Raw genomic sequence first — 10,725 nt, 5'->3', positions numbered from 1 at the left:
ACACCAGGGAATAGGTAGGGCTAACCATATCCTGTGAACGGTTAGGTCCGATGATTAACAAACCCTCGACACTGCAAGGTAAAAGAGAGTAAAAGGAAAATGAGATGGGAAATTACACTGTGTGAACTGTTTTGTTACAGTGCCATCTTCTTCTTAGGATTAATCTGATGATTAATTAGGTTCCAGTACAAAGAAATAGGGATAAACCACAAGATTATGGCTGATTCTGATATAATGGGTCAGGTAGGTGACCAAGAGTATTTTTTCACCTAAGACTTGTATCAATACTCAATTTATTCATTATAGAAATGGATACCTCCATGATTATATTGCAGATTAACAATTAACTTCAATATTAATATTTTCATTTCCCTCAGTGATTCCCTAACTATTATTAACTTATTTTGAAATGAATGCTGACATTTATATCCTAATTATTAAATATATGTAAGCATTGCCAACCTCATTGGCTGAGTGGTTAGTAGATCCACTCTTCAACCAAGAAGTTTCGACCTTGGGCATGGATGTTAGTTATTGTCTTTATTCAGGAGATGAATTTTATCACCCGGTGCGAGACAACTGTCCACTCAGTGGAAGCTTGAAGTGGTCTGAAAAACCACTTCAAGTCTTCAATAAGTAGGGTGGTGGTTTCACACTGAGGAAAGAAATTCATCTACCACCTATAAAACATGGTATGCTTGTTACACTGTGTGACTGTTTTGTTGCAGAACCTTATTAATCGTGAAAATTCATTCATGATTAATAAGGTTCTTAGTGTAGGGCTTCTGGACTATGTAAAAAAAAAAAAAAAAAATACAAATAAAATATATGAAATGGTTAATAATAATAATTAATATTAATAATAAAAAATCCTTATTCCACCCATTGTTCAAATGTACTTATAGGTTCACAAAAAACCCTAAATATGTGAGAGCTGCACTCAAATACTTAAATGAATGCAAGATGATCATCATCTTAGCTATACAAATTAGAATTACTTTATTATACTCACAAATATGTACATAAATACAAGAATACTGTTTTGACAAAATTATGTTTGTTGCTGCAGCACTTATACATTCAAGTGCATGGCCACCAGTAGGGTGGTTTAGGCCAACACCATCATCCAAATGGCAAAATAATTTGATATAATTACCATTTCATTTTCAAGTGCTATCGTGTAATCTGTGGCTCCATTCAGAACATACTACAAGAATAAAACACATATATCAGAGACAATTTATAAAGAAAGCTAAAACTATGAAAATTATAATCAGAACATACAATACTTTTTAATATACATTCTTTTTGGAGGTAATATACAGACAAGCACTCATGCATCTTGCTTAGCAGTAACTGTCAATAATAATGTTTATACACTTCACATAAACAGTAGATATAATTAACTGAGGAGAGATTAACAAAGAATATTTTTAAGAATGTTATTTTTATATGAGTCTTAATTGTATAATTACATGATGATTTTTTAAAAAAAAACTTAAACATCATTTTATTAAAGCATTATCATTATTATAAAATTCCTAATATGTATCCTCAAGAGGTGCACACAGGACACTATAACACGAAGAGTACATTATTACTAATTTAATTTCTATTAAGAAGCTTCTTCCAAATTAGTCTGTTATCACTCAGGATTCCAATATAGTCAGATCTGATGTTTTGGTCATCTTTGTTACTTCATACTACACTGATCCACCTATACCTTTGTCTTCATCTCCTGCCTGTAATTTTCAAATTAATCGCCTGTTTTGCTAACCTTTTCTCTCCCACACTGTTTAAGTGACCATGTGACCTGACGCTGCTCACATTGCTGATTGCTAACAATATCAAGTACTTTCCTAATATTTTCATTTTTAAAATGATTCTACTATTGATGCAATCTGTTCACTCACCAAATTTTTCTTAGAGCTCTAATGTGTGTAGTCTCCACTCTTTGATGAACTGTGTTATTTCTATTCCAGTCTCACTGGTTTGAAAACTGTCTTGTACATAGCTAGTTTAGTGCTCTGTCCTGTTCCTCTCATATTCCATACAAATTTATTCAGTTGACATCCCATAATTCCAACTATGTGTAATCCATTATGTATTTAGTTTCTCATCTTCCCTAAAACTTGTGCCTAAACAGATGAAATGTTTCCCTGTTTTAAGGGTTGCCCATTCAGAATATACTTGATGCTTCGAATGTTCATGTTTATTTTTATAGTCTGTCTTTTCATGGCTTATTTTCATACCAACTTATTATAGAAATCGTTCAATTTAGTTACAGAATCCTGAAGACTTGTACTGGATTTATTTAGGAGATTAACATAATGTGCATAATATAAACAGCTGAAAATTAATACCAAACTCGATGCCAATGCGATCCACATACAACATGATGGATGACAGTGGAGGTAATGTGCACTCTTATCTAACCCTTATCATATGTCATTTAATATCTAAAATAAATTCTTCTGTCTGTGAAATGGTTGGCAGCCATCTTTCACTATCTCACTTCAATATTTTTATCTTCTATTATACTCTTTAGAAAACTTCCCTCTTTGTTCTTTTCTATTTCACCAGTTTAGCTTTTCAAATCTCCACAATTTTGAAGGCTTCTAATTTGCGTTTATTTTTGTTTGTCAGCATTCATGTTTCCGAAACATGGAATGCAATATTCCATACTGTAGGAATTTAGCATTTTCTTCCTTAAGGATTTATTTGTACTTCTTATAGTGAGTATGCTCTTCTTAGTCATGAACACTGCTCCACTTTACTCATGGCTATTATTGATTTTATTTCATCTGAGCACTTGATATTCTGTGAGAAAATTTTTCAAATTTCTGAATTCTGAGACTTGTTCATAACATGCTTCAAGATACAAACAACCCCAGAGAAACATAATAATAAATGCAATAATTTTCTGAGTTACTAATATATTGCTGAATTTCTAATCAGCATCTGTGGAGCACAATTATAACTGTTGTAAACACATAGCACTCAACTAGGTTGTAGGAGATACAAACTGTAACTGAAAATGAACTAATGTCCTGTCAGGCTGCCTCTGGAAGCTGGATAAAATGAAGCTAATTCAGTGAAGTAAGGCTGAATGTGGCATTAGAATGGTTTTCTTCCAGACTATTGACAAATTATTACAGCCATACTTATTAAAGTTTGGGGAATGTTTTATAGTTGATGATGATGATTCTAAAAATAGTCTCTCAGAACAGTGGCAACTTCTATGCAGCACAGCTGCCTTCTTCCATTTAATCCTGTATGAGGGAGTATCCAGAGAGTGGTCTATCATGTATTTTGTTTGTTAGTCAATTTGTTATCTATCACTCTCACATGTATGAAATACAGGTGAGAGTGATAGATAATACAAAGAAGGGAGGTGAATAAACTGGAGATAAGGCTCTGGAGATAGCAGCAAACAGAAGAGAGACCTGAAGCTCAAGCCTAGATGCATTGCTGTTATGCTAAGGAGAAATTTCATTTCCTTTATTACAAATAAAGGAAATGAAAGGCAGATCTCTTCTGGTCATAACAAAATGACACATGGATTACAGTGTGCAGAATTGGTCATCTGACTTCTGCTGTGTTGAAAAAACACAATGAGGGCACAAGCAACTATTAAATACTGATTGGTTATGGGAAGAAAGTGAGATGTAAACGGCAGGATTTAGGGTGATAAGCAGAGAAGAGGTGAGACTTTCAGGTTGGTGAGGAAGTTTTACCAGATCAATATGGAAATAATTATATATAGAGTGGAGGAAGAGAGGAGAAGAATGAGATCATCCTTGAAAATTGTATAACAGTATTCTAAATGTTGTGAAGAGTATGTCTGAGTTTAAGACAATTTAATAAGTGAGTTGATGACTGAATGAGACTTCCTATGATGCATCTATCGACTCCATGAAAACCTGTTAATAATAATACAGTCAACCCTTACTATATCATTATCATCCTTATCAATAACTGTGAACATGTATAAAGGTCTTCTAAACTTGACCTAATGATAAGCCACCCTGATTGACTAAAAGGTTAGCATATCTATTCTTCTACTGGGAGACTGCAGATTCGAATCCTGGTGTAGGCATTGATGTCTATGAATGCCTTTAGGTGTGAGATGAATTCACTATCCACTGTGAGATACTCTACTTATTATAAATTAAAGACACCAAGAAATTATATACTTGGTTTATTGAAGTCTCATCACAGTGGGAGGCAGACCTAAAGGGTACACTAAGGTTAAACTAATGCAGAAGTCATATTTTTCATATACGAGTAGCTAAAAGGTGTCACATATTATTAAAATACTCTGGATTCGAGATAGTTGTTGGAAGATTTTCCACTTGGTTATACTATATATTAAAGATACCAAGAAATTATATACTTGGTTTAATCCTTTATCCAAGTGTAAGTAAACAAGGTTTGCACCTGAAGTATTTTCAGGACTGGGCAACTTGTATAGAAGCTAATAATTTCACATCACTTCCCTTAGTATCATCTCTGGGTCTAGACCCACTAATGAGACCTCAATAAAAGTCGAAACAGGTCTGGGTAGTGACCCTTCTCATAATGCATAACATTATACATGTCCGCAAGGATATGTGCTCTGCTTCTTCTTCTTCGTCCGTTCAGGTATTAGGCCCAGTGGCCTGTTACGGAGCTACCTTTAGCCCTTCTAAGCCTAACCCGTCCTGAGGATAAGGTGGCTAGCCATATGCCTCCCGGTGTGTCCTATGTCTGTAGCTGCATGTGTTCATGGAGCCGGTTTGCCTGCTTGCGGGAGGAAAACTCCCACATAAACTGGGGAGAAAAAGTCAGCAGTTAACGCCCAAGATAGGCTAACTTGGCTATATCTGAGAAAGATCCTTAAGCTACTCACATCGACGACAGGAATTGAACCCAGGACACTCCTTTCTCAGGCATATGGTCGCAAAGCACATAGCCACTCGGCTAACTGCTCGGACTATGTGCATTGCATTATACAATACTAACGCAAGTGATGTGAAGTCATTAGCTTCTATATATGAGTTGCCCCAGTCCTGAAAATACTTCAGGCACAAACATTGTTTGCTTACACTTGAATAAAGGATTAAACCAGGATATAATTTCTCATCATCAAATTCCTGCCATGTACCCTCAAGGGATGTACAGGATATGATAGTACTACATGAAAAATTTACATCATTACTAACTTCCTATCTACAATTTTCCTCCAAATTAGTCTGTTATTTGTCAAGACTCCAACATTATCAGCTCTTATATTTCTTTTGTCTAAGGCACTTTGTACCATATCAATCCACCTATATCTTGGTTTTCCTCTGGGTCGTTTTCCTGCCAACCTGGCAGAGAACACTTGTTTTGCTAATCTTTCCTCACCCATTCTGTTTAAGTGACCACCTGAGATTAGCTCTGCTAACGCATTCCTGGATGCTGACAATGTCAAGTTCTTTCCTAATATCCTTGTTTTTAATAAGTTATTGCCATTGATGATATCTGTTCATGCCTCTAATCTTTCTCAGGACTCTCATATCTGCCATCTCTAGTCTTTGGTCAAGTGTTTTACTTCTGATCCAGCTCTCAGATCTATAAGTCAAAACTGGTTTGAGCACTGTCTTATATAGAGCTAATTTAGTGTTCCGACTAATTTCTCTCTTATTCCACATGAATTTATTCAATTGATTTCCTACCATACCAGTTTTGCTGATTCTGTTGTCTATTTCCATATTTAATTTACCATCTCCACTAAAAATTGTGCCTAAGTATGTTTTACTTGCTCCACAGGTTCTCCATTCACAACATAGTTGACATTTTCAAAGATTCTGCCTATTTTCATTGTCTTTGTATTGCTGACCTTCATACCATATCTATTACAACAGTTATTCAATTTAGTCAGGGAATCTTGCAGACTTGTAGTGGATTTATTTAGAAGTATAACATCGTCCACATAAAGCAAAGAGCTAACATTAACATCTCCAATTTTGATATCATTTTCAAATACCACTTTCCTTCATAATGTGATCCATATAAATAATGAATAACAGAAGGGATAATTTCCCTCCTTGTCTGACACCAGATTTGACATTAAACCATCTTCCTGTACTTCTTTCAATTCTAACTGCTGACTTACAACTCAAATAAAGCCTAAGTATTGCTTGAGATAATGCTCCATTAACACCACATAACTGTAGCATTTTGAATAGCTTCCCTCTTAGCACCTTGTCATATGCCTTTTCCAGATCGACAAAACTTCAATACAGATCTTTGTTATATTCCCATGATTTCTCAACTATCTGTCGTAAAGTGAAAATCTGATCCTGGGAGCCTCTATTTGGCCTGAATCCAGCTTGTTCTTCACCAAGCTTCTCTTCCACAATCCTTCTCAACCTTATCTCAAGTATACTTGGATATATCTTGCCAGGAATAAACAATAATGAAATACCTCTGTAATTCTCACATTCAGTTTTATTTTCCTTTTTATATATGGATACTATGAGAGCTGTACTCCAATCATCTGGAATTCGTCCCTCTGTCTAAGCCTTCTGAAGTATGCAGTGCAGTATGAATATCTCCATACTTGAGCATTTCTGGTCGAATATCATCTACTCCTGCAGCCTTTCCACATTTCAGGCTTTTGATGGCTTTTTCTACTTCAAGTATGGATATGTATTCCTGACTGAATGACTGGTCAGTGTTTTTTACAACTGTGCTGTCAGCACTGCTCGTTTCATTTAGCAATTTTTTGAAGTAATTACTCCATACTTCAAGGATATCTTTTTTCCCTGTTTTCATGTCACCTTTATCATCTCAAAATCCTTTTACAGCACTCTTTCCTCCATTTCTGAGATTCTTCAACAACTTCCAGAATATCTTGCCACCTTCTTGATATTTACTTTCTATGTTCTTGCCAAAGTCCTCCCATGACTTTTGTTTAACCAGTTTTACACAGTGTTTAGCTTTCTTACATTTCTCTGTGTATTCTCTAAGAGCACAAGCTGACTTATTTGCCAGGAACTTTTGATATGCTTTCTTCTTTTCCTTCACTGCCTCTTTAACTTCCTGTGTCCACCATGGAGTTCTGATTTTTCTATCATTGTAAACAACCTCACCACATGCCTCTCTAGCTGAATCAATCAGTGTTTTCTTCAGGGATTGCCAGTGAATCTCCGAAGTTTGGTTCCTGTTCTCAAAATCTTTAATTTTTTCTTGAATAATATTTGTGTGTTTTAGTCTACAGTTCACATATGAGAGCTGCTCAACTTTTATTGAAGTTGTACTATGAAGACGTGCATATGATTGGTGAAATCGCGACCCAAAGACAAAGGCAACCGACATCTTGAGTTGTTATGAAATTTGGTTGAAGAGAATTAGCATTTCATCTGAAACTGTCATAACAACATTCACTATATATTTCTTAGTTTTAACACATTCATGAAGGGATGTCGTTTATCATTCCGATGGAACTTCTCATTACCTGCAGGCTCAACTCACACAAAGTTTTAACCCTTGGATGAATTTTATTGCTGCTTACTTGAGCTGGCATACGAACTCGCACACGCATTATATAGCATGTTTCAATTCGTGGTAGGATTTTGTTTGAAGTTAGCCATTGTGGTCTGTCATAATGACATCGAGAATTTCAAATGCAATAAAACAAACAGTTATTTCATGTAATTGAAAAATTGGACAATAGTTTTTAGTTAAGTTTAATCCTTTATCCAAGTGTGAGCAAACAAAGTTTGCGCCTGAAAATACCTTCAGGACTGGGGTAAGATAGTACAACACCAGGCAACTCGTAGCAAAGGTGGACCAAGCCAACATCACTCCTATCTCAGTATATCCCATAATGCAAAGCACATCTCCTTGCAGATATGTATAATGTCATGCATTAAGGGATGGGCCACTACCCAGACTAGTTTCGACCTTTATTGAGGTCTCTTCAAGTGGGAGCCAGTCACAGAAATGGAGATACCAGACAGAAGCATTGGCGAGGTCATCTTTACCAATAGGAGTTGCCAAAAGGTGTGCCACCATTTTATTAAATTACTCTGGATTTAGAAAAAGATGTTGAAAGTATATTTTTTGCTTGGTTAGACTATAATAAATTTAGCTTAATCCTTTATCCAAGTGTGAGCAAACAAAGTTTGCACCTGAAAATATCTTCAGGACTGGGGTAAGATAGTACAACACCAGGCAACTCGTAGCAAAGGTGGACCAAGCCAACATCACTCCTATCTCAGTATATCCCATAATGCAAAGCACATCTCCTTGCAGATATGTATAATGTCATGCATTAAGGGATGGGCCACTACCCAGACTAGTTTCGACCTTTATTGAGGTCTCTTCAGTGGGAGCCAGTCACAGAAATGGAGATACCAGACAGAAGCATTGGCGAGGTCATCTTTACCAATAGGAGTTGCCAAAAGGTGTGCCACCATTTTATTAAATTACTCTGGATTTAGAAAAAGATGTTGAAAGTATATTTTTTGCTTGGTTAGACTATAATAAATTTAGCTTAATCCTTTATCCAAGTGTGAGCAAACAAAGTTTGCACCTGAAAATATCTTCAGGACTGGGGTAAGGTAGTACAACACCAGGCAACTCGTAGCAAAGGTGGACCAAGTCAACATCACTCCTATCTCAGTATCTCCCATAATGCAAAAACACATTTCTGTGTTTCTGATGCAACATATGGGTTTGCTTGAGTCTATACAGCAGAGTTTCTGTGAGAGGGGACATGCGATTCATTAGTTAATGCTGTTTTTATTACAGCTATCTGCAATTGCACTACTTGTTGAGAAATATATTACACAGACTGCAAAAGGCTCTGTACCTTATTCAGGGATACAATAAAACTACTTGTTTTTCTTGTATCTGTAGTATAATGGCTTTTGGGGAGGCGTGTTGTTAACTGCTGGGACCAAGTTACTATTCAGTTTATTCACTTGGTTACACTATAAATTATATACATGTCTCCTGAAAATTTCTCGGCCCAACAATGAAAACATGAATTTATAATTTTGAAAGTATTTTTATTTTTCAACATAATCTCCCTTAAGACATTTATTCCAGCGATGCTCCAGCACCATTATCCTGTCCCTGTAGTAGTTCTCAGTAAGATCTACAAAATACCCCTCTACAGCAGCGATCACCTCTTGATTCGTAGAAAAACATTGACCAGTGAGGAAGAGTTTTAGTTTTGAGAAGAGATAGAAGTCAGAGGGAGTCAAATGTGGGGAATAGGATGGATGTTCCAACAATTCATAGTGCAGAACCTTAATATTCCCCTTTGTGGGCATGTAAATTGGTCTGATGAAAGATGATTTGTTTCTTCTGCAAACCGGGCCTTTTTCTCATGATTTTTTTTCGTCTAGTCTGGTTAAAAGATCGGAATAATATTCCATGGTTATTCTTTTACACTTTTCAAGATAATTAATAAACAAAATGCCTTTAGCATCCCAAAACACCAATGCAACCTTTCCTGTTGATAGAACTGACTTTGTCTTCTTTGGCGCTGAACAATCGGCTTCTGTCCACTGTTTTGACTGCTGTTTGGATTCTGGTGTGTAATGGTGAATCCAAGTCTCATCTGTATTAATAAAGCGATGCACAAAATCAGTTTTATTCTTGTTAAAACGCTCAAGCATTGTTCAGAGATTTTCATTCGAGTGTGTTTTTGATCTGCGGGGCACCCATCTTGCGCAAAGCTTTTTCATTTGCAATTCTTCATACAAAATATGTCCTACACGTTCTTTTGAAATGCCTATAGTCTCAGCAATTTCAAGCACTTTGACTCGCCGGGTCATCTAATATCGTATCGTGCACTTGATCGATGGTATTGTTACACTTTTTGACGTCCTCCACGTGGATCATCTTCAAGGCTGGTACGGCCACGTTTAAACTCAGCAGCCCATTTCTTAATTGTTGAAAAACGAAGGTGAAGAGTGCCCATAAACTTTTATGAACTTCGAATGAATTTCTTTTGGCGTTAAACCTTCTTTTACAAAGAATTTTATAACCGCAGGATACTCAATTTTATTCATTTCAAGGAGGATACAGACCACACTTTTGCTTCAGACAGCTGTATAAAACAAACTGCCTGATAGAATGACTTACAATTTCACATGGATGTTTATATGACATCCATAAATCGCAACACTATCTTGCTGATAGTGTTGCCATTTATGGTTGAGGCCGAGAACTTTTCAGACCACCCACGTATTTAATCTAATACTTTATCCAAGTGCAAGCAAACACAGTTTGCTCCTGAAGTATCTTCAGGACTGAGGCATCTTGTGGCAAAGGTAGACTGACTTCACATCACTTGCCTTAGTCTCCATAATGCAAAGCATATCTTCTTGCGGACATGTATAATGCTATCCATAATAGCAAGGGTCACTACCTAGACCGGTTTCGATCTTTATTGAGGTCTTTTTAGTGGGAGCCAAAACCAGAGGTGATACCAAGGTTGAAGTAATGCATAAGTCATATTTTCACGCCTTATTATTAAATGACTCTGGATTAGAGAAAGATGTTGGAAGTGTGACACCTTTTGGCAACTGGTATAGGAAAATATGATTTCTGCATTATTTCAACCTTGGTATCACCTCTGGGTCTGGCTCCCACTGAAGAGACCTCAATAAAGGTCAAAACCAGTCTGGGTAGTGACCCTTCCCATTATGCATAGCATTATACATGTCTGCAAGGAGATGTGCT

The 10,725-nt window shown here is 36.3% G+C and overlaps 1 protein-coding gene across 2 annotated transcripts in view; it reads right to left on the bottom strand.

Moving 5' to 3' along the window:
* Positions 1 to 975: 975 nt before the first annotated feature.
* LOC150104335 (protein adenylyltransferase SelO, mitochondrial-like) overlaps positions 976 to 10,725 on the bottom strand; it is a 205,194-nt gene continuing 195,444 nt past the window's right edge. For both annotated transcript variants that reach the window (XM_090396300.1, XM_090396299.1), the window contains exon 14: positions 976 to 1,207. The gene's annotated coding sequence lies outside the window, so the exon portion shown is untranslated. The remainder of the gene's footprint in view (positions 1,208 to 10,725) is intronic.

Source organism: Typopeltis vanoorti, chromosome 8, assembly GCF_054136105.1.
Source record: "Typopeltis vanoorti isolate ZY-2024b chromosome 8, IOZ_Tvanoo_1.0, whole genome shotgun sequence".
Taxonomy (NCBI): Eukaryota; Metazoa; Arthropoda; class Arachnida; order Uropygi; family Thelyphonidae; genus Typopeltis; species Typopeltis vanoorti.
The sequence above is the reverse complement of the archived record's forward strand: the minus strand, read 5'-3'. Positions and strand labels throughout refer to the sequence as shown.